Raw genomic sequence first — 25,357 nt, forward strand, 5'->3', positions numbered from 1 at the left:
GGGCTCGCCGCCCTCCTCCTGGCGCTCCGGCCGGCCAGGGAGAGCGGGGCTGCGGCCGGGCTCGGCGCCCTCCCCTGCCGCGCTCCCCGCCGTGGGGGTAGGGGGGCGGCAGGAGGCTTTTTTGCCTGGGGCGGCAAAAAAGCCAGAGCCGGCCCTGTGGGTTTCAGACAGGTTTTGCCTCTGAATACTTGAATTATACTGTCTAGACTCAACTAGGGTAGACTGGGCCATTACACCAAAAAATCTAATTTACTGCTGTGCAATAATAATGCAAAACTCTATATCTAGCACTTGGGGATTGCTTGATCCAGCCAATTTTTGGAGACTCCAAATCATACCCTCAAAATAGACAAACAATGTAGCTGCTGCCATTACACACACGTAGACACACACATTAAAATATAAACTAAAATCCTGTGTCTAATTCATCCTAAAACAAGTAAATTGCCAAAGGTGTACATTGAAACGTAGATCCTAATGGATCTAGTCAATATTTGGCCTGAATTCTGCCATATAGACAAGTGGATCTCCTGTCACAACACCAGGAAAAAAACAACCCAAAAGACCCCAGCTCAGAACCTGACATGAGATTGCCTCAGGAACCTGTCTACCAGTCTAGGGATTTGAACCCTTGAATTCTACTAGTGCGAGAACCACAGAAATACACAAGCATAGCTAGAAAACTCTGGAAACTTTGGGGCAAGAGCTCAGAAAAAAAATCTGATCTGGCACTTGGCTCCATCTATGGTAGAGCCAGTGTTTGGCCTTGTATCTCTAAATTCTACTACAGTAATAGAAAAATGGAGTCACTTCTATTTCACCAGAAAAATCCAGATTCTGACTTACAGCTGGAACAGCACCCAAAAACCCATCTCAGGGCATATGGATCCTGTCATCTCCTCCCATTTTAAAATGGTCAATAAGCAGCAAAAGGCAACGCCTGGGAGGGGCAAGAAGGGTCACATGCCCCTCCCCAGAAACGTAATCATTTGTTGAGGGTTTGGGGAACCTGAATGCTTTTGAAAATGAAAGTTACATGTTGGTCCATTCAAAGGTGACATTGCGTAGCCATTTAATTTTACATTTACTTGCACCATCCTACAAGTGGTTATGCTACTGATCCTTAAACTAACACTGAGAATGGTATTATTATTCATCAGAGGAATCCATTTAAAATTAAATGGTATCTAAAATCTTAGTTCCTGTTGGTGGTACCCAAATAACAGTCCTCTAACATCAGAGGGGTAGCCGTGTTAGTCTGGATCTGTAAAAAGCGACAAAGAGTCCTGTGGCACCTTCTAGACTAACAGAAGTATTGGAGCATAAGCTTTTGTGGGTGAATACATGCGTCTGACGAAGTGGGTATTCACCCACGAAAGCTTATGCTCCAATACTTCTGTTAGTCTATAAGATGCCACAATCCTCTAACACTTTCCACTGCTTTTGATGGCACTAGTGCAAGTACAAAATCACTATTTGCACTATTAGCATCTCCTGTCCATATCTCAGATGTTTTAAGATACTTGCCATCAAGTCACAACAGTTGTCCTACAAATGAAAGAAGCTGTCTAAAAATCCCAATGATAGGCAGAAAAGTTAAGTTTAACTTCACCTTTTATACCCACTTAAAGCAAGCAGAATGTCACATTTACTTTGGAAACCATTAAATACAAAATACATTCCATAACAAGATACAGTGGCTGGAAGTTGATATCAGCAAAATTCAAACTGGAAATAAGATGCAGAATTTCAACAGAGAAGTTAATTAGCCATTGGAACAGATTACTAAGGGATGTGGCAAATCCTCCATCACTTGGGGTTTCTAACCTGGGATTAGATTTCTTTCAAAGATATGCTGTAGTCCTGGCACAAGTCATTGGACTATATTGTCAGGAAGCAGAAGGGGATACAATTAATGAAAACAACAGTTTAGATCCACAGTATTTAAGCTACTGAAGCAACTATTACTATCTTATATGTCATAAACAACATTTCAGTAAAATAATTTTCACCACCAGTAACATGCACATCCATATTAAATATATTAACAATTCATGAAGCTAAATCACATCCAATTTGACAATGAACAGCCCTTCCAACTATACTTCACCCACTTCACTTACTGCAAATTTGCAAGATTTGGTTGAATCCAGATAGATCATGATACCATAACTGGATTTATGGAAACACAAAAAATTAGGTCCAGACTTTTCTACATCTATACTTAATAGCTATTTAGACAGCATGATCATAGAGTTCAGAGAAAAAATTGGCAAAATAGAGCAAAAGCTAGGTGCTGGATAGGGTTTTGGCAGCAGTCTTATGCCACTGGATCAGGATCTTGATTTTTCTGAGGATGGGACCCACAAAGATGCCTAAGTCCCATTATTAGGCACCACTGTGATCTACAACACTCCTGTACTGCTGTTGCCTAACCTTATTTGGTGCCTAAGTTTTTACAGTAAAAGTTCCCTACATGCTTATGTTTGTTCATTTGAGCATGTGCATTGTGGCCTCACTCTAGTCACCCAGGTGCCTCTCTCCCACCTAAGTCCCAGAGCAATCCATGAACACAGATATTTGACTGTGTAAGTCATGTGGGGCCTGCTCTGGTAGGTGTGCTCAGATGCCCCCTACCTAAGCAACTGCGGCAGCTCACTGATAACCTTGTGGTTAGGGTATGCATCCAGGCTGTGGAAGATCCCTGGGTCAAGTCCCCCCTCTACCTGATAAGGAATTTAAACAGGGATCTGCCCCCTCTCAGGAGAGATGTCCCAGCACTAGTATGCCTCCCACAGTCAGCACACTCTGTTCTTCTATAATCCCTCCCTAGATAATCTCTCCTCTCCACTTGGGCACAGTCTTCCCCAGCTGGGTTTGTATGTCCTTGTCCTAGCAGTTCCTTCCTCCAGCCCATGCAAAGGGTGGCTAGTGGGTATCCTCTGCCTCAGTGCTTACTTTGTAATGAAAGAGGTGCTGGGGCTCAAGCCATTTTTTTTTACTTTCATAACTGATGTGGCGAGCCCAGAGGTGCTGGGGCTATGAACTGCCAAGCCTAGAGGTGCTGGGGCACAGCCCTGGCAAGCCCTGGCACAAATTAAGCACTGCTCTGTCTCCTCCCACCTGTTCCAGGCCTGTAGGGAGGAAGATTCCCTTCTTCTTCTCCCTTCACCTTGTGGAGAGTGCAGGTGCAGACAGCAGCATAGAAACTGGGCTTTTCTCTCTGGCTCCCCATGCTGATTGAGTCTGGTTTCTCTCTGCTTTTCAGGTGCTATGCAAGGCTCTCCTCAGTTTTTAAGCAGCCCTCCAGATGGGAGACAGTTGACCCTGCCCCACTGCAAATGTCAGAGCTTATGAAGCCAGAACTGGCCTCCTCTTCCTTCCTTTCTGCTACAGGCTCAAAGTTCAGAGGAAAGTTATTGTTGTTGCCCTGCCTGAAGGTTAGTGGAAAATGTCCCCCCCCAGGCTGCTAGAAATTATATTTAAGGTTAAAACTAGAAACAAATTGCTGAATTTGGATCATTAGCAATAGATTGAAATCCAGTGAGTGATGCATGCATGAAGCAGTGATAGAACAACACTGATACCCCACAACTGCTGTTTAGCAGACCCTGGTTCCAAAATGTATTCTCCTGGAGTTGGTAAGAGATCTAACACCTGCTTTGACCGGTTGGTGGAATCTAAGAAGTGAATTTCTGCTTGTGAATCAAATCTAGCTTAGCTTCCAGTAGAAGAATGGGGGAGTTTAGAAAATGCGACAGATAATGCTGGACTATATGCAGCAGAAAAACAGGTTACACTCTTGAAATAATGCCCACATACCTGTTCTCCATTCTCCTCCATCTCAGTGTATTGGTGTTGTGCTGACTCTGGTGCCATTGGCAGTGTTTCCTTTATTTCCTTTTGACTTTACACATGTTTGTATTGTAGTTCCTGACCAGGCAAATTGCAAGCAAGTGATGCATTGATAGGGAGCAATGCAAAATGAAGGCAAAGGATGTAGTAAGGAAAACAATGATAGACTGGGGCTCACTGAGGGGGATGTGAAAAATGTGGACAGTGAAAGGAAGAAAGTTAGAGACTGAGTAAAGGTCAGTAAATGATGTGAAAGATGAGGATGTGAATGAGTGAGTGAATGAGCAAATCTAAGGGATTTTCTGTGAGGACAATGACTGAGTGAGGGATCTACCATAGTGTGAAGTGAATCAGTGGGGAATGGTAGGTCTGATTGAAAGTCTGGTTGAGAAAGCAAAAGATCATAGTCCCTCAAATTTCATACACACATCCTCATCTCCCTCCTTTCACACTGTTTCTTTTCCCAGTGAGATATTGTGCATCTAGATGAGGGGTAGTCAATAGGCGGACCGCAAGCCAAATCCGGACCACCAGACACTTTTAAATTGAGCCTGAAATCTTTTTATTTACCTTTTATATATCTCTATATAGATGTAAGCAGAGTCAGGATGAGCTCTACCCTGACATCTGGTGGTGAATTATGGCAAGTGTGGAAAAGAACTCCAGGGGCTGATCTTGTTTGCATAGGCACACCCACTCGCCTGGCAGGAAACACAGCAACTGAAAGTGGTTACTTTGGCTGGTGTGGGATCCCCAGTTTCTCTATTATTGGGGCAGGAAGAATAAAGTTTTGTTACCCTGATTCTGTGAATCAAGGCCAGTGGAACTGTTGTATGACAGAAGGACTGAGTGAGTCCTTCACCATTACCTAAGTAGCACTTGCTTGACAAGGGGCATGGGTTACAAAACCCAGTGAATTGAGAGAGGATGGGGACAGGTATTTGTACCTGATGGTATGGGCCCCCCTCTGAGGGTCCGAAACACCAATTGCACCACCTCCTCTCTCCACTGTTGAATGTCAGAGCTAACTTTGATTCCCTTAGGAGTCTAGTTACAGGCTGCTGAGCTGAATTCACTTTGGGCCAATGGTGCACCAGCACTGGGGCTCCCCTACTATACTAAGAGCTGAAATCACAAAAGAGCTGATGTTATTAAGAGCTGAGATCACTGAGGCTATGTTAACTAGTGGGGGAGCCTGAAGCTATATTGCTCAGCAGCTGGCGGAGCAATTTGTGGGGACGACTGGAGGAGCAGCGAGCGGCGTGGAGCCTTGCGGGGCCGGTTGGAGTGGCCCAAGGAACGGCGAGCAGAGCTGTTTGCGGGGACGGCTGGAACGGCTCACAGGTCGGTGAGCGGAGCGGAGCAGAGTGGAGCGGAGCAGCTTGTAGAGCGGAGCAGTTCGTGGGATGGCAGGAAAGTGGACTGGCTCGTGGTAAAGGCTGCGGCGGAACCCCCACGGAGAAACAGACGGCTGGCCAGCCTCGGATCACGTAAGGTGCCCCTTAACACCCTGCGTGCCCCCCCCCCCTTTACTCTGGGGCTGCACTGACCAGGGGCAGAGACTTTGGGGGTTGTTGGACTTTTGGGACTTTGGGTGGTTGCTGGACCCCAGAGACTTTGGGGATGTTGGACTTTGGGGACTCTGGGTGATTTTTGGGTTGCTGGATTCAAGAACCAAAGGGAAAGGACACAGCCCAATTTGCTGGGGTGGGTTTTGCTCATGGTTTGTGTTATGAATCCTGTTTGTGGTGTTTTTCCAATTTTATGCTGATGTCGTTTACCTCATGTTATTAAACATTTTCTGCTACACTCAGACTCCGTGCTTGCGAGAGGGGAAGTATTGCCTCTTAGAGGTACCCAGGGGGGTGGTATGTAATTGTCCCAGGTCACTGGGTGGGGGCTCGAGCCGGTTTTGCATTGTGTTATTGAAACGGAACCCCTAGATACAGAACCCGGCCCTTGTTGCTGCCAACTTAGATGGGCAGAAGGGTTACATATAGATATCGATATCTTATGTTTGTTCATTTGAGCATGTGCATTGTGCATTATATAGATATAATTTTCTCTGGATTCTGGACCTTAACTATACCTTGATCAAGAAATTTGGACCTTGACAAAAAATAATTGACTACTCCTGAATAAATGAACACTGACTCCCTCAGTCTATCAGTTCACTGGGAATAATTCATTAGTTCTCCTGTGACAGTAACAGGGAAATGACAGGCTAGCACAGGGATAGGCAACCTTTGGCACGCGGCCCGTCAGGGAAATCCTCTGGCGGGCCGGGATGGTTTGTTTACCTGCAGTGTCTGCAGGTTCAGCCAATCGCAGCTCCCACTGGCCGCTGTTCGCCGTTTCAGGCCAATGGGGGCTGCGGGAAGCAGCGCGGGCCGAGGGATGTGCTGGCTGCCGCTTCCCGCAGTGTTAGTGATTTCTTCCCCACCAGGAAGCTGACCTCCAGAATCATGAGGTGACTTTTTTTTATGGACTGCATTATGCTGGGAAAGAAAGTAATGGGATAACCTAAGAATAAATGGATTTTACAAGAGCTGATCAAAATCACCTAGAATTAGAGCTAGTTGGGAATTTGTCCACAAAATGTTTTTTTGTCATGGAAAAGTGCAAATTTGTTGAAACCAAAACTTTTCAGCAAAGGATTCATTATAACAAATTTGCCAACTTGAAATAAAATTGTAAAAAAAAGTTTTGAAATTGTTGAAACATCCCAGATTGACCTCTTCAAAACAAAGATTCATTTTTTTTGGTGTGAAACACTTTTGTTTAGAAATTTAGTTCAATTTATATTAACAACAACAACAACAACAGGTTAAAATCTATCAGATATATATTTTTTTAATTTCAAAAGGGCAGACACTGGGAAATTAAGAGAATTTAGTTTTAAAAAGTCAATTGGGCGGAAGAGCTCAAGGACTTAAATGTGGAGGAGGCTTGGAATTTCTTTAAATCAATTGTATAAAAACTATCTGAAATTTGCATCCCGAACAAGGGGATAAAACTTGCAGGGAAAGACCCAGCTTGTTGAATAACCATCTCAAAAAGATGTTAGGCATAATCAGAGAGTTTATAGGGAATGGAAAAAAGGACTGATCAGCAAAGAAAGCTACATCTCGGAGGCTAGAAAATATAGGAATAAAGTGAGAATTGCTCAAAAAGCAAAGACAAATTAGCTCTTGCAAAGGAAATTAAAATAAATAATAATGAGTTTTTTTAGTTATATGAATATAAAGAGATTAAGGAAGGATGGGGTTGGGCTGCTATGCAGTGCAGATTGGAAGGAGGTTAAAAATAATCTATGTATGGCCCAAAAACTAAGTGGCTATTTTGCCTCAGTTTTCAGTAAGGATGATAGTATAAAACATGGGCATGAAAGCAGGGTGGCTGATGAAAATGAGGGTATAGAAATGGAAATGACCACATCTGAGATGCAATAAAATCTTTAAAGATCTTAATGCGTTCAAATTGGGGGACTGGATAATATCCATCCCAGAATATTGAAACAACTGTTTTATGAGATTGCTAGTCCAGTAGCAAGGATTTATAATATATCTATCTATTTGGGGATAATACCATATAGCTGGTGAATAGCTAATGTCGTACCCATATTTAGGAAACGAAAAAAGTGATCAACCTGTTAGTCTGACTTCAGTAGTATGCTAGCCTTTAGAACAAATTGTAAAGGAAAGAATAATTAAATTCATGGAGGTAAATGATAAAGGGGATGTAAAGGAATTGGTTTACTAAAAGTAGATCATGCCAATCAGACTAACCTGATTTTCTTCTTTGAGAAAATAACTGATATTTTTAGATAAGGGAAGTGCAGTAGATCTAATATATTTGGACTTCAATAAATCATTTGACATGGTACCACATGGGAAATTATTAGTTAAATTAGAGAAGATGGGGATCAGTACAAGACCTGTAAGAGGGACAAGGAACTGGCTAAAAGGGAGAAGAGAATGGGTTGTGTTGAAAGGTGAGTTATCAGACTGGAAGGAGGTTAATAGTGGAGTTCTTCCAGGATCAGTCTTGGGACAAATATTATTCAATACTTTTATTAAAGACCTTGGCACAAAAAAGTGGGAGAATGCTAATGATGATCATTTGCTGATTATACAAATTGGCAGGCATCATCAATATGGAGGAGGATTGGAATATTACACAGGAAAATCTGAATGACCTGGAGGACTGCAGTGATATAAATGGGATGAACTTGAATAGTACCAAGGGCAAGATCATGCCCTTAGGGTCTAATAATAAGAATTTCTTCTGCAAGTTGCGGTCTCATTAGTTGAAAGCTACAGAGGAGGAGAGAGACATGGATGTGTTGGTTGATCACAGGCTGACTAAGACCCACCAATGTGATGCAGTTGCAAAAAAAGCAAATGCAATCCTCAGATGTATCAGTTGAGGCATTTCCAGTAGAGACAGAGAAATATTAATGCCATTGGACAAGGCACTGGTAAGACCTCATTTGGAATAATGTGTGCTATTCTGGTCACCCATCTTGAAGAAAGATTAATTCAAACTGCAACAGGTGCAGAGAAGAGCTGCTAGGGTGATCAAGGTAATGGAGGGACTATGTTATGAGAGGAGATTGAAGAGCTTGGCTTGTTTAGTCTAGCAAAAAAGAAGGCTGAGAGGGGATATGATTGCTCTCTATAAATACATTGGGGGTAAGCAACAGAGGAGCTATTTAAGGTAAAGGTCAAGGTTGGCATGAGAACAAATGGGCATAAACTGTCCTTGACCAAATTCAGGCTGGAAATCAGAATGTTTCTAACCATCAGAGAAGTGAGGTTGTGGAACAGCCTCCCAGTGGGAGTGGTGGTGGGGGGCAAACAATTTAATTTTGAGAAAGCTGGCCAAAGTTTTGAGTGTTTTGTATGATGGGGCTGCTTGTGATGGTAGGGCTCAGCAGCATTTTGGGACTCACCTCCCATTTATATTTTATGTTCCATTCTTGGAGTGGCCCCTTGAGAGTCCTTTCCAACCTCAGTAACTTTCCACAACCACTCCAGGTCTTCTTAACTAGCATGCTTTATTATATTTACGGTCAGTAGCCTGCTTCCCCAATTGCTCCTGGGGAAGGGTGCAGTAGTAGCAGCAGCCAGTCCTGCCTACTTCTGCCTTCCTTCAGGCTCCCTACTCTCCTCCAGCACTTCCTTTCTGTCTGCTTATATATTTCTAGCTGCTGGAGATACTTCCACTCAATTAGTCCTCAGTTCTATCTCCACTCAGTTAATTGGCATCCTCTGCAACTTCCAGTCTTTCAATCAGAGTGCAGTTAATATAAACTGAAGGGGATTTGAGAAACAGAGTGCTGAGTTAGCTCCTGACTCAGCACACCTGGTTACAGTTCCTAAAAGTTCATGCTTCAGGGTTTCAGCCAACCACCTGCAGGGGTCAGGAAGGGATATTCCCCCTCCTTATTTGTTATGTCTCTTTCCTCTGAAGCATCAAGGATGGCCATTGATGAAGACTGGACATTGGATGGAGTGGGCCAGTACTCCAAGGTGGCACTGAGCATTCTGTCTCTCTCTCTCTCTCTCAGGTGCTTGGCTGGCTGGTTCTTACTCACAGTTTAACTGATCATAATATGTGGGGTCAGGAAGGAGTCTTTCCCCACGTTAGAGTGGCAGTGACCTTGGGGGATTTTCACCTTCCTTGGCAGCATGTGGGTGTGGGTCACTTGCCAGTATTAGCTGGTTATATCTCACTTAATCATTTCCCTGTTATTGTAGGGGCCTCGGGCACTGGTGCACCTTGGTCCCTCCTATTCTCTCCCTGTGGCGCATAATAGTTTAGTCTCATGTGGGCTGTAATACTTTGGTCTAATTTTGGTTGTTGGGCTTAGTGTGTGGATGCTGGGTGGTGTTGGATGCCAGACTGGAGGATCTATGATTGAAATGATCAAAACTAAATGTTTCAATTGACTTCAACTGAATTTCTTTTCCGTTTGTTAGTTTGCAAAATTTTCTGAGATTTTTACCTTTCATCCTGCTTTGGGATGCTAACATTTTTCAAAACCTCAAAATCCACTTAGCTCTATCTGGAATTCACTGCTGTTTGGAGCAATGCTGAGAACTCTGAAATTGATACTCAAAAGACATTCCCGCTGAATCAACTGAGTGCAGTTCCAGCGTGGAAGTGAGGCAAAACTGACGGTGCACTAAACACCCAATGGCATGGCATGTGGGGGACACTGAATTGTGTGTTTGAAATCTAGTGCAAAACAATTAATGCAACTGTGACATTGTGCAGTCTATATGGTTTTATAAAAACTTGATAATAAGTCAATATAATGTAACTGGGATAGTTTTAGAGAAAATATGGTAATAAGTGAATATAACGTAACTGGGATATGCTTCATGCAAAAGGTCTCTTGTAAGGTATCATTACAAAGCTTATAATCTACTGAGTATGATCATCTGATTTGTATAAATGTACCACTCTTGTATCTAAAACTAGAAATATAAAATGTAACTCTGAGGGCCTATTGTAATTACGTAAAGTGTGGGCCATTAATGATGGTTTGGAATCTTGATGACTCCCATTAACCAGGACCATTGTCTGCAGATGACTGTGTTTACCTGTTAGTCTTCCTGTATATGTGTGTGCTGGCAAGTGGGCAATGAAGTCTTGCAGTGACATGTGATCATGTCACCTGAACTGGAATCCATCTTTAACCTGGTGCTTTTCCAGTGGGGGAGGGGGGGTAGAAACCCAGAGGGACAAAGGGTTCCTGCCTTATGCAAAAGATATATAAAGGGGTGGAAGAGAACAGAGAGGGAGGAGCCATCATGAAGAATCCCCTAGCTATCACCTGATCTGGAACAAGAGCTGTACCAGGGGAAAGAATTGTGCCCAGGCCTGGATGGTGTCTAGTCTGAGAAAAAACTTACTGAAGCATCTCTGAGGGTGAGATTATCTGTATTCAGTTTGATTAAGCATAGGTTTGCGCATTTTATTTTATTTTGCTTGGTGACTTACTTTGTTCTGTCTGTTACTACTTGGAACCACTTAAATCCTACTGTCTGTATTTAATAAAATCACTTTTTATTTAGTAATTTACTCAGAGTATGTATTAATACCTGGGGGAGCAAACAACTGTGCATATCTCTCTATCAGTGTTATAGAGGGCAAACAATTTATGAGTTTGCCCTGCATAAGCTTTATGCAGGGTAAAACGGATTTATTTGGGTTTAGACCCCATTTGGGAGTTGGGCATCTGAGTGCTAAAGACAAGCACACTACTGTGAGCTGTTTTCGGGTAAACTTGCAGCCTTGGGACAAGTGATTCAGACCCTGGGTCTGTGTCTGGAGCCAGACGGGAGTGTCTGGCTCAGCAAGACAGGGTGCTGGAGTCCTGAGCTGGCAGGGAAAACAGAAGCAGGGGTAGTCTTTGCACATCGGGTGGCAGCTCCCAAGGGGGTTTCTGTGATCCAACCCGTCACAGCAACTCTGTAGTGAAAACAAGCCCAATGATTAGCTGCTCCTTGATGGGTCTGAAATACATTGTGCTGCCTGTACAGAGATTCCTGTCGGCACTTGACCTCTTAATACTTGAGGAAGGAGTAGAAAACAAAAACTATTTTTATTTTCAGAGGTTACAGTACTGTTAAACAACTTTTTATTAGATTCTTATGTGTATTTTTTTTAGGAAGAACACCTGCAATTATTTTGTATGTTTGCGATACAAAACACAAGCAGAAATTGGACAAAAAGAAGGGTGGATATTTTCCATATTTTCAACATGTTGGGGCGGATAGGTTACTTTAGATTATGTCCTGTTGCATCTTGTTAAATTTGAGATAATTGAGATAAAGCAATTTTATACAAAACTGTAAAACACAGATAACAATGAAAAGCGCAGTGTGCCAACATATTAGAAATCAAAACTCTTATTCTGTTTAAAGAGAATACATACGTATAGCACACACCCATCACATATCTTGAACATACAGTGTGTTTTGATTTTAATAAAATATGTTCATTATATTTACAGTTCTGGGAGAACTGTTTTTTCCTACCAGCTAACCACCCCACCCCTTAAAAGAACACCCCCCCCCCCAAAAAAATAGAATGCAATAGATTTTCCTTTTACATAATGTATCTATGTACTGTTCAGGTTTTCAACATGTTTTATGTACAGACATATGTGTATAACATACAAGTCCTGGTGGTGCTCCCATTGAATCCAGATGCAGGGATTTCACTCTGCATCTGTAATTGTTTCCACTATAAACCCCTATTTCAGGGTTCAGAATTTAAAATTGGCTCCAGTATATAACTTGGCATATCAGGTCACAGTCTAGGAACATTTCTTATTATTTCATTAGAATTTTCACTGAAAATAATTTTTGCTCTTGTAAGTTATACATGTACCCAAAGTGTTTTATTGCTGGTTTTAGCATGTAAAACTTAACAATGTCGTCATCTGACAAAGGGAAATTTGGTGGAGAAGAAGCTGTGATGTGGATTGACAGCTTTAGTGTTTAACCCCAAAGCCCTAAAACATCTAAGCCATTGCTTCACTCCTCTCTGAGTAAGTAGGAGTATAGCTACTCCAGATCTGCTTTGCTCTGAGGGTGAAATCCAACCTTCCCTGCATAAAGACCAAGTAAACATGTTTTCTTTAAAGAACTAAACAGAGATTTTAGGAGTAACACAATCCCCTCCTAAACATGTGACCAAACTACAGGGTTATAATACAGCCCATCCATGGCTCCCGATTCCAAACTATGGGGTGGAATATTTTCTTCTGCCTTTTAAGCTCATTGGAGGTTTTCTGGCATTATTAGTACATTTCATCACTTGTCAAGACGGGGCCTGGCAAGTATTGGTTGCAAAATGAGGCTGCCACCTTGCCTCCATTTGTTATGGCTCTCTGGTGAGAAAGTAAATTACAAAGGGAAAGTAGAACCTGTTTATAAAGTGACTTCTAATACAAGCTGTTGGTTATGAAGGCCTGCTTCTCCTTACCGAATATCATTTGAAGGGGCAAGATTTTTGGCAGGACAGGGAACCACTGCAGGTTAGATTCTTGCCCGGGACAATGACCGTTAGTGACATTGTTCTACTTTCATAGCTGTGAGACACAGCAGGAAGGAGCTACTGTCTCCCAAACAGCAGACAGTCCTATATAAATCCTTATAAGAGCCAGTTATGCATTTTAAAAGTAATCTGAAAGGTATTTTACCTCTCAGTACCTGAGTTCTGGCTCATGTCTCTCTGGCAAGAGGTAATGCCAACATTAAAGACATGGCAGAGAGCTGCATTCCTTACAGTACTGGGGGTATTTGCACAGGGCTCAAACGGGACAAATAAAAGTGCTGGTATTAACTCTCTTGTCCACACCCACCAAAGGCCACAAGAGATCCAGTTCTTCTCTCTGTTCTAGTCAGGTTCTTATGCTGCACTCCTCATCATGGTATCTGAGCATCTTTCAAAATTATAATAAATAAATAAAACCCAAGAAGACCATGCTCTCTCAAGAGTGGCTTACTCTCTGTGGGTATGTCTACACTACGAAATTAAGTCGAATTTATAGAAGTCGATTTTTAGGAAGCAATTTTATACAGTCGATTGTGTGTGTCCCCACTAAGCGCATTATGTCGGCGGAGTGCATCCACAGTACCATGGCTAGCGTCAACTTTCGGAGCATTGCACTGTGGGTAGCTATCCCACATTTCCCGCAAACGCCGCTGCCCATTGAAATTCTCGGTTGAGCTCCCAATGCCTGATGGGGTAAAAACATTGTCGTGGGTGTTTTTGAGTACATGTCGTCAGTCGCCCCTCCCTCCGTGAAAGCAATGGCAGACAATCGTTTTGCGCCTTTTTTCCATGCAGACGCCATACTGTTTTCAGCAGACAGTGCAGTAGGTCTGCTAAATGTCATCATCCAACCACCACTTCCACTGCAACTCTGCTCTCCTGGTGCCATGAATCCACTTCGCAATTCCTCTTGTCGTTCGGTATAAATATCTATTCTCGTGGCATCCGTCGTCATCCACCGCAACTCTGCTCTTCTGCAGACACCATACCACGGCAAGAATGGAGCCCGCTCAGCTCATCGCTGCTGTTGTGAGCATTGTAAACACCTCGCACATTATCCTGCAGTATGTGCAGAACCAGAACCTGCAAAAGCAGGCGAGGAGGCGACGACAGCGCGATGACAATAGCGATGAGGACCTGGACACAGACTTCTCTCAAAGCACGGGCCCTGGCAATTTGGACATCATGGTGGTAATGGGGCAGGTTCATGTCATGGAACGCCGATTCTGGGCCCAGGAAACAAGCACAGACTGGTGGGACTGCATAGTGTTGCAGGTCTGGCATGATTCCCAGTGGCTGCAAAACTTTCGCATGCGTAAGGGCACTTTCATGGAACTTTGTGACTTGCTTTCCCCTGCCCTGAAGCGTAAGAATACCAAGATGAGAGCAGCCCTCACAGTTGAGAAGTGAGTGGCGATAGCCCTCTGGAAGCTTGCAACGCCAGACAGCTACCGGTCCGTCGGGAATCAATTCGGAGTGGGCAAATCTACTGTGGGGGCTGCTGTGATCCAAGTAGCCAATTCAATCACTGAGCTGCTGCTATCAAGGGTAGTGACTTTGGAAAATGTGCAGGTCATAGTGGATGGCTTTGCTGCAATGGGATTCCCTAACTGTGTTGGGGTGATCGACGGAACACGTATCCCTATCTTGGGACCGGACCACCTTGGCAGCCAGTACATAAACCGCAAGGGGTACTTTTCAATGGTGCTGCAAGCACTGGTGGATCACAAGGGACGTTTCACTGACATCAACGTGGGATGGCCGGGAAAGGTACATGATGCTCGCATCTTCAGGAACTCTGGTCTGTTTGAACAGTTGCAGGAAGGGACTTACTTCCCAGACCAGAAAATAACTGTTGGGGATGTTGAAATACCTATAGTTATCCTTGGGGACCCAGCCTACCCCTTAATGCCATGGCTCATGAAGCCATACACAGGCACCCTGGACAGTAGTAAGAAGCAGTTCAACTATAGGCTGAGCAAGGGCAGAATAGTGGTAGAATGTACATTTGGACATTTAAAAGCGCGCTGGCGCAGTTTACTGACTCGGTTAGACCTCAGCAAAACCAATATTCCAATTGTTATTGCCACTTGCTGTGTGCTCCACAATATCTGTGAGAGTAAGGGGGAGACGTTTATGGCAGGGTGGGAGGTTGAGGCAAATCCCCTGGCCGCTGATTACGTGCAGCCAGACACTAGGGCGATTAGAAGAGCACAGCAGGGCACGCTGCGCATCAGAGAAGCTTTGAAAATCAGTTTCATGACTGGCCAGGTTACAGTGTGACAGTTGTGTTTGTTTCTCCTTGACGAAAACTCGCCCCCTTGGTTTACTCTATTTCCCTATAAGCCAACCGCCCTCCGCTTCGATCACCGCTTTCAGAGGCAATAAAGTCATTATTGTTTCAAAATCATGCATTCTTTATTAATTCATCACACAAATAGGGGGATAACTGCCAAGGTAGCCCAGGAGGGGTGGGGGAGGATGGAAGCACCGAGTGGGGTGGTGGAGGAGGGAAGGACAAGGCCACACTGCATTTCAAAACTTATTGAATGCCAGCCTTCTGTTGCTTGGACAGTCTTCTGAGGTGGAGAGGTTGGGTGCCCGGAGCCCTCTCCTGCCTCCCCCCCCCTCCGCGTTCTTGGGCGTCTGGGTGAGGAGGCTATGGAACTTGGGGAGGAGGGTGGGTGGTTACACAGGGGCAGCAGCGGCGGTCTGTGCTCCTGCTGCCTTTCCTGCAGCTCCATCAGACGCTGGAGCATATCAGTTTGATCCCCCAGTAGTCTCAGCATTGCATCCTGCCTCCTCTCATCACGCTGCCGCCACCTCTCATCACGCTGCTGCCACCTCTCATCTTGTTCCCGCCACCTCTCATCTCGTTCGTCCCTCCTGTCCTCGTGTTATTTGCCTCCACGCATTCTGCTGAGCTCTTTCAGTGCAGGAGAACTGCATGAGCTCAGAGAACATTTCATCGCGAGTGTGTTTTTTTCGCCTTCTTATCTGCGCTACCCTCTGGGACAGAGATGATAGGGGGAGCGTTGAAACATTTGCAGCTGCGGGAGGAAAAAAAGGGAGAGTAGTATTTAAAAAGACACATTTTAGAGAACAATGGGTAGACTCTTTCACGGTGAACCAAGCTGTTAACATTACATAGCACATGTGCTTTCAGTACAAGGTCGCATTTTGCCTCTTATATTGAGGGCCTGCCGGTTTGGCATGAGAGATCACATATGCAGGGCCGGGCAACAGAATTCGGCTTGCAGGCAGCCATGGTAAGCCACAGTCTTTTGGCTTCTTCAACCTTCAGAACATGTAGGAATGGTTTCAAACAGCAGCGCCCTTCTTTCCCATACCAAGCACCCGTTGGGTTGGCCATTTAAAAGGAGGGGCTGTACTGGCTGAAAATGCATCCCAAGTCTTCAGGGCAAATTAATCATTAAACACACTTGCTTTTAAACCATGCATTATATTTACAAAGGTACACTCACCAGAGGTGCCTTCTCCAGCTTCATGGTCTGTGAGCCCACCTTGGGAGGGTTGGGAGGGTATTGGCTCCAGGGTAATAAACAGTTCCTGGCTGTCAGGGAGAATGGTTTCTCTGCTTGTGTGCTGTGCGCTATCCTCCTCCTCCTCCACCTCCTCATCTTCCTCATCTCCAAAATCCTCATCCCTGTTTCATTAGACTCCTCCCTTGCAGGTGTCCATGGACAGGGGTGGGGTAGTAGTAGCCCCCCACCCCCCAGAATTGCATGCAGATCATCATAGAAGTGGCATGTCTGGGGCTCTGACCCAGAGCGGCCGTTTGCCTCTTTGGTTTTTTAGTAGGCTTGCCTGAGTTCCTTAATTTTCATGCGGCACTGCTGCGGGTCCCTGTTGTAGCCTCTGTGTCCTTCATGCTCTTGGAGATTTTTTCAAATATTTTGGCATTTCGTCTTTTGGAACGGAGTTCTGATAGCACAGATTCGTCTCCCCAAAGAGCGATCAGATCCAGTACTTCCCGTTTGGTCCATGCTGGAGCTCTTTTGCAATTCTGAGACTGCATGGTCACCTGTGCTGATGAGCTCGCCACGCTGACCAAACAGGAAATGAAATTAAAAAGTTCCCGGAGGTTTTGCTGTGTACCTGCGAGTGCATCTGAGTTGAAAGTGCTGTCCAGAGTGGTCACAATGGAGCACTCTGGGATAGCTCCCGGAGGCCAATACTGTCGAATTGCATCCACACTACCCCAAATTCAACCCGGCAATGTCGATTTCAGCGCTAATCTCCTCGTCGGGGAGGAGTACAGAAATCGATTTTAAGAGCCCTTTAAGTCAACAAAAATGACTTCGTCGTGTGGACGGGTGCAGGGTTGAATTGATCTAACGCTGCTAAATTTGACCTAAACTCATAGTGTAGACCAGGGCTGTGTCTTTCTATAGTGACAAAAACTGCACTTGAGGGTGTTTGTCTCTCTTGTATGAGTAAGCTAATGTGTTAGGAAGTACACTGGACCCTCGCTAGAACGCGGGATTTGGGATCCATGTGCGGTACCACGTTAATGCAGGGACCACGTTAAAATGAATTGCAATTAAAGTAATTAAATTTGGGATCAATGGCCGCAACTGCATTATATGCGAATTCGCACTATATAGACGTGCGTTCTAGCGAGGGTCCGGTGTAGTCATTAGGGAAGGCCCAATCAAAGAAATACACTTCGCATTTGGATTGGAAAGCATTCAGGTTTGAAGTACTTCTCAGCATGGATCCTAGTTTTCCATGATAAAATAAAAACAAAATTCTCTGATAAAAAAAACATAAAAACCCACAATTTTACATGATTAAAATGAAGCGCTGAACTTAGTTTCCCTAGCCACAATAGATATGTATATATATATAATGTATAGCGATAAAACATGGTGTTCAACTGATAGGGGTCAATTGAAAACCAAGTTTTATTGCTATACAGTGGAACCCTGTTTATCTGATCTATTTGGGACCAGGGCTCTTTGGATAATCTGGAAAGCGTCAGCCCAGGCGGTAGGGCTCAGGCTGACAACCAGAGGCCTATCTCCCATGGCTGACAGTCCGAGTCCCACTGCCCATGAGTCAAGCTGAAAACCCCAATTCATTTGATACGGCAAGCCAGATAATGGAGGCTTGGATAAACGGGTTTCTACTGTATATGTTTTTATATTTTCACAAAATGTTAAAACTAAAGATTCTCTGTAAAAATGCAAATTCTGTATTTTTCTAGGATCCCTTCTTCTCAGTTCCTGCAGGAATTAGTTCTAGAGTCTTAGACCAGCCCTCAAGAAAACTCTGTCATATGAGCTTCACTCTTGCAACAGACACTCATATTCTTCCTGAGAAGTGGAGCGGTTGAGATCGATTGAGGTCAAGGAACCTGTGGCAATCTTTTATATATTCTGAGCCTAGACCATTCAGCACCTTAAAAATAAGGATTGTGACCTTAAACCCAGGCCACGCCTACACTAGAAACTTTTCCTTGTATAGCAGTGTTGGGCAGGGGCGTGATTTTTGTGACATTTCTGTATCAGCAAAAGCCCTCATGTAGATAGGTATATTGACAAAACTATATAGCTATACCATTTAGCTCTACTATCAAACCATCTGCAGTGTAGATCTAGCCTTATGGAGAAGAGCTATAGGAAACCAGTATAGCAAGTGGAGGACAGGTCTGATGTGCTTCCTTGCAGTCATTTTGCTGAGGAGGCATGTCATTGCACTTTGCATCAGCTACAATTTTCTAAGGGCTGATGTTTTTTAACCCAGCAAAAGTCCAGTGGCCATAATCCGTATAGCAGGTGACAAAGGATTATCATAGCTAGGTCAGCAGCAGCAGTCTCATAGCCACCCAGCTATGGTAATATGGTGTGTGAGAACCCAGCAGCAGCAGCAGCCAAGAGTACAGAAGAACACCTAAGCAGCTGCCAGTTTTGATGACTTGTGAGCACTGTAGTGGTAAATTCTTCTAAGTGTTTTCTTCTGCTTCCCAACTTGTTAGGATTTAACTTCGGCCAGCTTTTTCTCACTCATGTGCTGATTTCAGCTAGGCATTGGGATAAGAGGCAGTATTGAAAGAATGACAAAGTTCTATATCATTTGCATATTTTTGACTCTTACCATTTTTTCGAATGTGTCCAGGAGAATATTGAATAGGACCAGGGAGAGATGAGAAACTTGTGGTGCTCCACAGGTGAGTGGTCTGGTTGCAGAGTTGCAATTTCCCATCACTATCCTCTGGGGATTCAAAAATATTTTAGAGCAGTAGTTCTTCTATCCCACATTGTGACCGGATTGTCTCTGTGCCACCCCCTCGTGGCCCATCAGGTCACAACTCACCCAGCTGGTAGGTCATTGTCTCTGTGAGGTCCAAGGTATCAGTGTCTTGGCCAGAATCTTCTATCCTACCCCTTCCAGGGTGCTATGATCCAAAAGAAATCAGGAACAACCTCCCCCCCGAAAAAATATTCAAAACAAGGTCATATGATGAACCCTCAGTGGGCTTCACCCTTCTATTCAGGGCTTTTCTTCACACAATCCATACTTCAGTTGATCCCTCAGGATCTGGTTATCCCTTTTAATATGAGGCTCGTCCAGCCAGTAAACCTCAATCTCTAGACCACAACCAGGCTTCACTCACATAAGATGCAGTAGAGCTCTACTCTCATTCTTTGGAAGCCCTAAACTGAGCTCAGTCTCCTCCTTTTAACTCCCCTCTTTATGCCTGACATTGGCAGCAGGTGTAGCGAGGCGAGGTAAGTTGGGTCCAGAGGCTCATATTACCCTCTTATTGCCAGTGTCGGGCCCATCTGCCCCATCACACACCTACACTGATTTTTAACTCTTATGGGTGGGAAAAATAGAGATTGAAACACACCCATCCCCCACCAAACTATGTTGAAATAACATAATATGACTAACTCCACAAAATCCAGGTAGTATACAGTGAAGGTTTTCTCTCTCTCTTTCACACTCACACACACACACACACACACACACCATACTCTTCTCAAATATTGCCAGACGTATGATAAATCATTCATGGTGAAATATCTATTCATAGTTAAATAATTGGGCCAAAATTTTCAAATCCATCCTGCAGCTGCTTAGTTTGAAGATAAATTCCCATTTTGCTGGGTCGTTGAGGTTGGAGGAGGTAGCATCAGGTAGGTGGGGTTCCCCAGAATAACTGTTGGCATGGAGATACTGTACAGAATGATGTCATTTCTGGGGAATAATGTCCCTTCCTCCCTCTTTAAGTATAGTTCTAATCTCCTCAGCACCCTGGCAACATGAACCCTTCCTGTGTGTCCAATGTTAGTGTTCATGAACCTGCCTTTGTAGTCCACTAGGCATTGAAGAATGAGTGAATAGTAAACTTTCTGATCAACGTACTCACTTGCTTCTTTCTGTGGGCAAAGTATGGAAATGAGTATGCCATCAGTGGTCTCTGCATGGTTCAGAAACCCCATTCTCTGGAACCCAGCTATCATTTCTGGAATTTTGGTAATGGCGACCACTTGTGGGAAGATAAAAGTGTTGATAGCTTCACAAACCTGCACCACCATGACCCCGACAGTGTGCTTCCCCACCTCAAAGTGATTTGCTACTGACCCGTAGCAGTCTGGCATTGCCAGCTTCCAGAGGGCAATAGCCACCACTTCTGCACCTGTACAAGTGTCCGGAATTGAGGATTTTGCCACAGGAGGATTGGGGCCAGCTCCTCTAGAGCTTCTGGAACCTCTGCTTCCTCATTATGAAGTTTGGTAACCAGAGCTCATCATCCCAGGTTTCCAAGATGCTGTGATCCCATCACACTGTGCTGATTCTTTGGGCCCAGAAACAATGGTCTACACATGGACATACAGTCACAACACTGGCAGTCTCCTGCGTGTCTGTGTCATGGGCAACAGTAATGAGTCACCACCCCAGTCACCTTTCCTTGTCTCATAAGAAAGGTCTGAGCCCATTCACCCAAGATTCTTACCAGCTGAGTACCACAACACACATATATTTGTCCTCCATCAAGGAGCAAGAGCAGAACCACACTGTCAGTCACTTGTTCCATGTCTTCCATCACGTTGTGCAGAAGAGAGGGGTGAGCAGGAGCTGCCACTGACAGATGTGTGAAGTATTTACAGTACCATCAACACACAGCAAGGCAGATCCTAGAGCGTCTCCCATGATACCGCCCCTGAAATATTAGCACTAACTTGTGTACAAGAACAAGGCAGTGTGAACGCAGGTATACTTGGGTACATTTGTGTCCAGCACAGCATATTTTGACACTTGGCATGGATTTGGGGTACATGCCCAAGCATATACACAGCCCAGTAGTATGCATGTCAATGTAGCCTTTGTATCAGAACATTAGGATAGGAATATTTTACTTTACACAAATGGCAGGCACCACCATTCGCAACTGCTGTTTGCAGCTGCTAGTAACTTTATGTAGAACTTCTTTAAGTCATTGGCTAAGAGTGTTGTGTCCCCTACTACTGGGCCTTAGTTATGACTTAAGACTAAAACTTCCTATTTATGGGATGTGGTTCAACTAAGTTAAGTTAATTAAAACAAGAAACAACCTAAACCTTCCTTTGTCCTTCTGTGAAACCAGAACCTTTTTGTGATTTGGAAAAGTTCACTGAAATCTTCCCCACCTCCACCCTTTCATCATTTAATAGTGGCACCTGGGCCCACTGCTGTTACTATGTGCTATCTGGGCCCTCACTGGTAGAGATGTTTCTGGGGAATACCAAATTTCATTGTGATGGTGTGCTTCATATGGCTACTGAAGACCAAACAATCTTTACCAGATAATCCCTAGAAGCACAACATTTTAAAGGGACAGACATACCCAGTATCACTGCTTGCTGTTATTGCTTAGAGGATATGAGACTTGAATGTATTCAATTTTGTTGCAAAATGTCCAGAGCTCTAAATATTTGGGATAGAATCCTGGCCCCACTGAAATCAAAGGGAGTTTTGCCATAGATTACAGTGAGTCTATGATTTCACCCGTGGTCTCTGTACTTCCAGTACAATTTGATTAGCAGTCAGAGTAGCTTTGGGATTCTGCTTTGTGTCACCTTGTTCTGTCAAGAAGGAGCACAGATCAGATATGCTAGATAAGTTTAAGTCTATCAACAGATCCATGTTTTGTGATGTATCTGCCTGCTGATACTTTCACTGTGGATTTATTCCAGTATGATTACAGTTATTTAAGACTACAGTACTCAACTGATTAAACTCAGCAGTTTATGACATAGCCTTCTAAAAGTCTTGGTTGGATGGATTCAGGCCAGCCAGCCAGTTTCACCTTAACTAATTTTTGTACTTTGACAGAATTAGTGCCTCTAGAAATTATGTGCAATCTGGTGCGGTGGCAGGAGGAAAGCTTTCTGGGTGTTTTTTCATGGAAACTACTTTATAGCACATTTATTTGAAAAGAAAAATGACTAATGGTAGACCTGTGTTATAAATAATTTGTTCTTTTTGTCAACGCAGTCACATCTCAAAAGGGATGAATAATCCATACTCCTGTTAATTTTATGAAAACCATAGCATGAATCCATGTGGCATTTGAGAGTGTCAGTATTTACCAACCTGTTCTTGTTCAGGTCAGTGAAGGGGTTTAATCAGTTTTTGACACATACCAGCCAGCTGCTTCATGACTGCTTTCAGGTGGCTGATGAAGAGCCCTCCACCTGCCTTAGTCAATGTGAAGTTGAAATCTTGCACTCTTCCTCCCATAGCTCCCAGTCCTGCAAACAAATGTGACACGGCAGACCTTTACACCACTTGGAATACCATTGGCTGCAGTGAAATACCACATGGTTTAAGAGTCCACACTGGTGCATCTATATGCAAGATCAGCGCTAAAGGTAATAATATCAAAACAGAATGCTCTGTTTCAGAAGCATTTAAGCAAATGAGCTGAATCTCTGCATTTCCTGGGGTTAGGTGTTAATTAAGTAAAACTTTCTGTAGCAGATTTAAATAAAGCAGAGGCATTTATATCAGTGAGTGGAATAGGGAAATTTGACAGAACAGAAAGAGTACTTGTTTAAGACAGGTTTCAGAAGGAGAATTTCTTTGCAGAAATATCAAGAGGGAAGAGAACATAAATCAATTACTTTCAAAGAAAAGAATCATCTGAGAGGTTTATGAAGTCATTCTTTGAACATTAGCTGGAGAGTTAAAATATCTAAGTTGGATACAGAGGAATGTGAGATTACATACAGCTTTTTCCAAGATATATTTACCCCATATGTTATCACTTCTGTGTGGCTTTTAGGTCACTTTGTTTTTTTCAGTTGGTAGTGAGGAAAGACTACTCCTAAGAAAAACAGAGCAGTATGCAATCTGGATTTTGTTAGATGCAAATTACTATTATTCCATTACATTTAAATGATTAAGATCAATTTTACATCAGAACTTTTAGCACAAACTTAAAAAGAGAGCAACACATCATCCTAAAATGCTTCCTTAAACAAATTTATGGACAGTAACTAGTTTACTTTAAGCATATAGATTGTGTGATAAAACATGTACATTAAATATGGTTCTGATCATGCACTTATTGAAATTGAAGCTCCTATTCTTTTCAGAGGGTCAGGTTCAGGGCCACAAGGAGAGTCAATTATATTATATTTTTCAGTTGAATACTTTTCTAAGGTACTCAATACAAATATGCTTCTAAAGAAATAAATTAACTACATGTTTTATGGTTTATGAAAAATACAAATATATAAAAGTTCAATTACTGTAAGTGTAGCCCCAATAATGGAGTATAGACTTGAATCAGAAGTAACCTCTTGCTCAGAGAAACATTTAAGGCATGAGCAGTAGATAAAAATTATGCAGAATACAAAATAAACTTGATTGTAGCATGGATGTTTGCAAAATACTTACACTTCCAAAGAACAGCACAGGAGACAACCATCCAATGTGTTCTTCTATCTCATTTATTTTTATGAAATATTTTAATATTTGATAACCTATTAGGTCTCTGCATAGGCATACAGAACAGCTAAATAGATCAGGGCCTCATTTATTAACATCGGAGAGAAGATGTCTATTTAGACTTCACTGTAAAATATTTTCCTACAAACAGAAAATGTTGTAGAAGTTGATATTGATTATTAATACTGCATACATCCTATATATACACACATATACTGTACATATAATATGTGCACATATATACTACACATATTCTTTAAGAAGGTTATCTACATCATAAATTATAAATATGGGAACAATGATACAGAGTTTATTAGCCGTGCAGAAGTTAATGGAATAAGGTGTATGGCATGGAGGGACCCTGCAGCAGATATTACTTTCGTTGAAGCAAGTCTTGTCAGGGAGGAAGATTATTTGCCAGGTGAAAGTAACTGTTGTAGCATTATCTGAATATTTTGTAAGAATGCCTTTGGCTAAAATCGCCCTTAAGTGGAAGGGATTTGATGGCACCTTGATTGTGGGAGCGAAAAATACAATTCCTTCAGAACTTTTTTTAGAGAATTATCTTAAAGCTTTGCTCAGTCAAGTTAATATCATGAACCAGTCATAGGAAAGAAATGATCCTAAGCCTGTGTCTATTGGGGCAATGACTTGCCTATGGAGGGTTTCTCCAAATGTTTGTCTGAGGAAAGTAGCTATTTGACTGTCCAGAAAAACAGTTTATATGTGGAAGAAATTTCTGAATGACTGTCTAATATCTCAGAAGTGAATCTGGCGCTAGATAAGGCACAGAAAGAACTCATTGCTCAGGAAAATGTTTCTCTGGAGCAAATTAAAGTTGATGGTCAGGTTAATACCCTAACTTTGGAAGAAGAGGGTAAATTTTGTGTGGATACTGAATTGTTGGCAAGTGAAGCTTATGAAAGTGAGCCTAGACAATATAAAAGTGATTTGCTTAAGGTAGTTCAGTATGATGAACCACTGTCTGTGGAAAGCAACAGTTTGTCTGTTGGGAGTGGCTCTGGCAACTTGCCTGTTAAGGAAGCTGTCCCACTTTTCAAGTATTTGTCTGTAGACAGCCAGAAGTGCTGGGACAAAAGAAAGGATATCTCAAATTGTTTGTCTGTTGAGAATAGCAGTGTGTTTGCTAAAGGAGAATGTTTCTCTAGTTCTTTGTCTGTGAAGCAGACAGAAGAAGCCTGTCAGCCTAAGATGGGTAAAAATTTATCACTTGTCTCAGAGTTGATTCTGAACACAACTGAAGCCCAGGAAGGAAATGTCCCTAAGTTTGTATCTGCTAGGGAGAATGACATTGTAATCAGGTTGCATCCAGGTGATGTCATAACTAGCTCCCAGGGACCAGGAGATTCTGGTGCTTCTATTTTGTGTGTTGTGGGGTAAAGATATGACAACCTTGTCTGGTTAGATTTATATCTTGACCAGGGCACAAGGAACGCATAAA

Source organism: Terrapene carolina, unplaced genomic scaffold (genome assembly GCF_002925995.2).
Source record: "Terrapene carolina triunguis isolate 2854851 unplaced genomic scaffold, T_m_triunguis-2.0 Scaffold23, whole genome shotgun sequence".
NCBI classification, from domain to species: domain Eukaryota; kingdom Metazoa; phylum Chordata; order Testudines; family Emydidae; genus Terrapene; species Terrapene triunguis.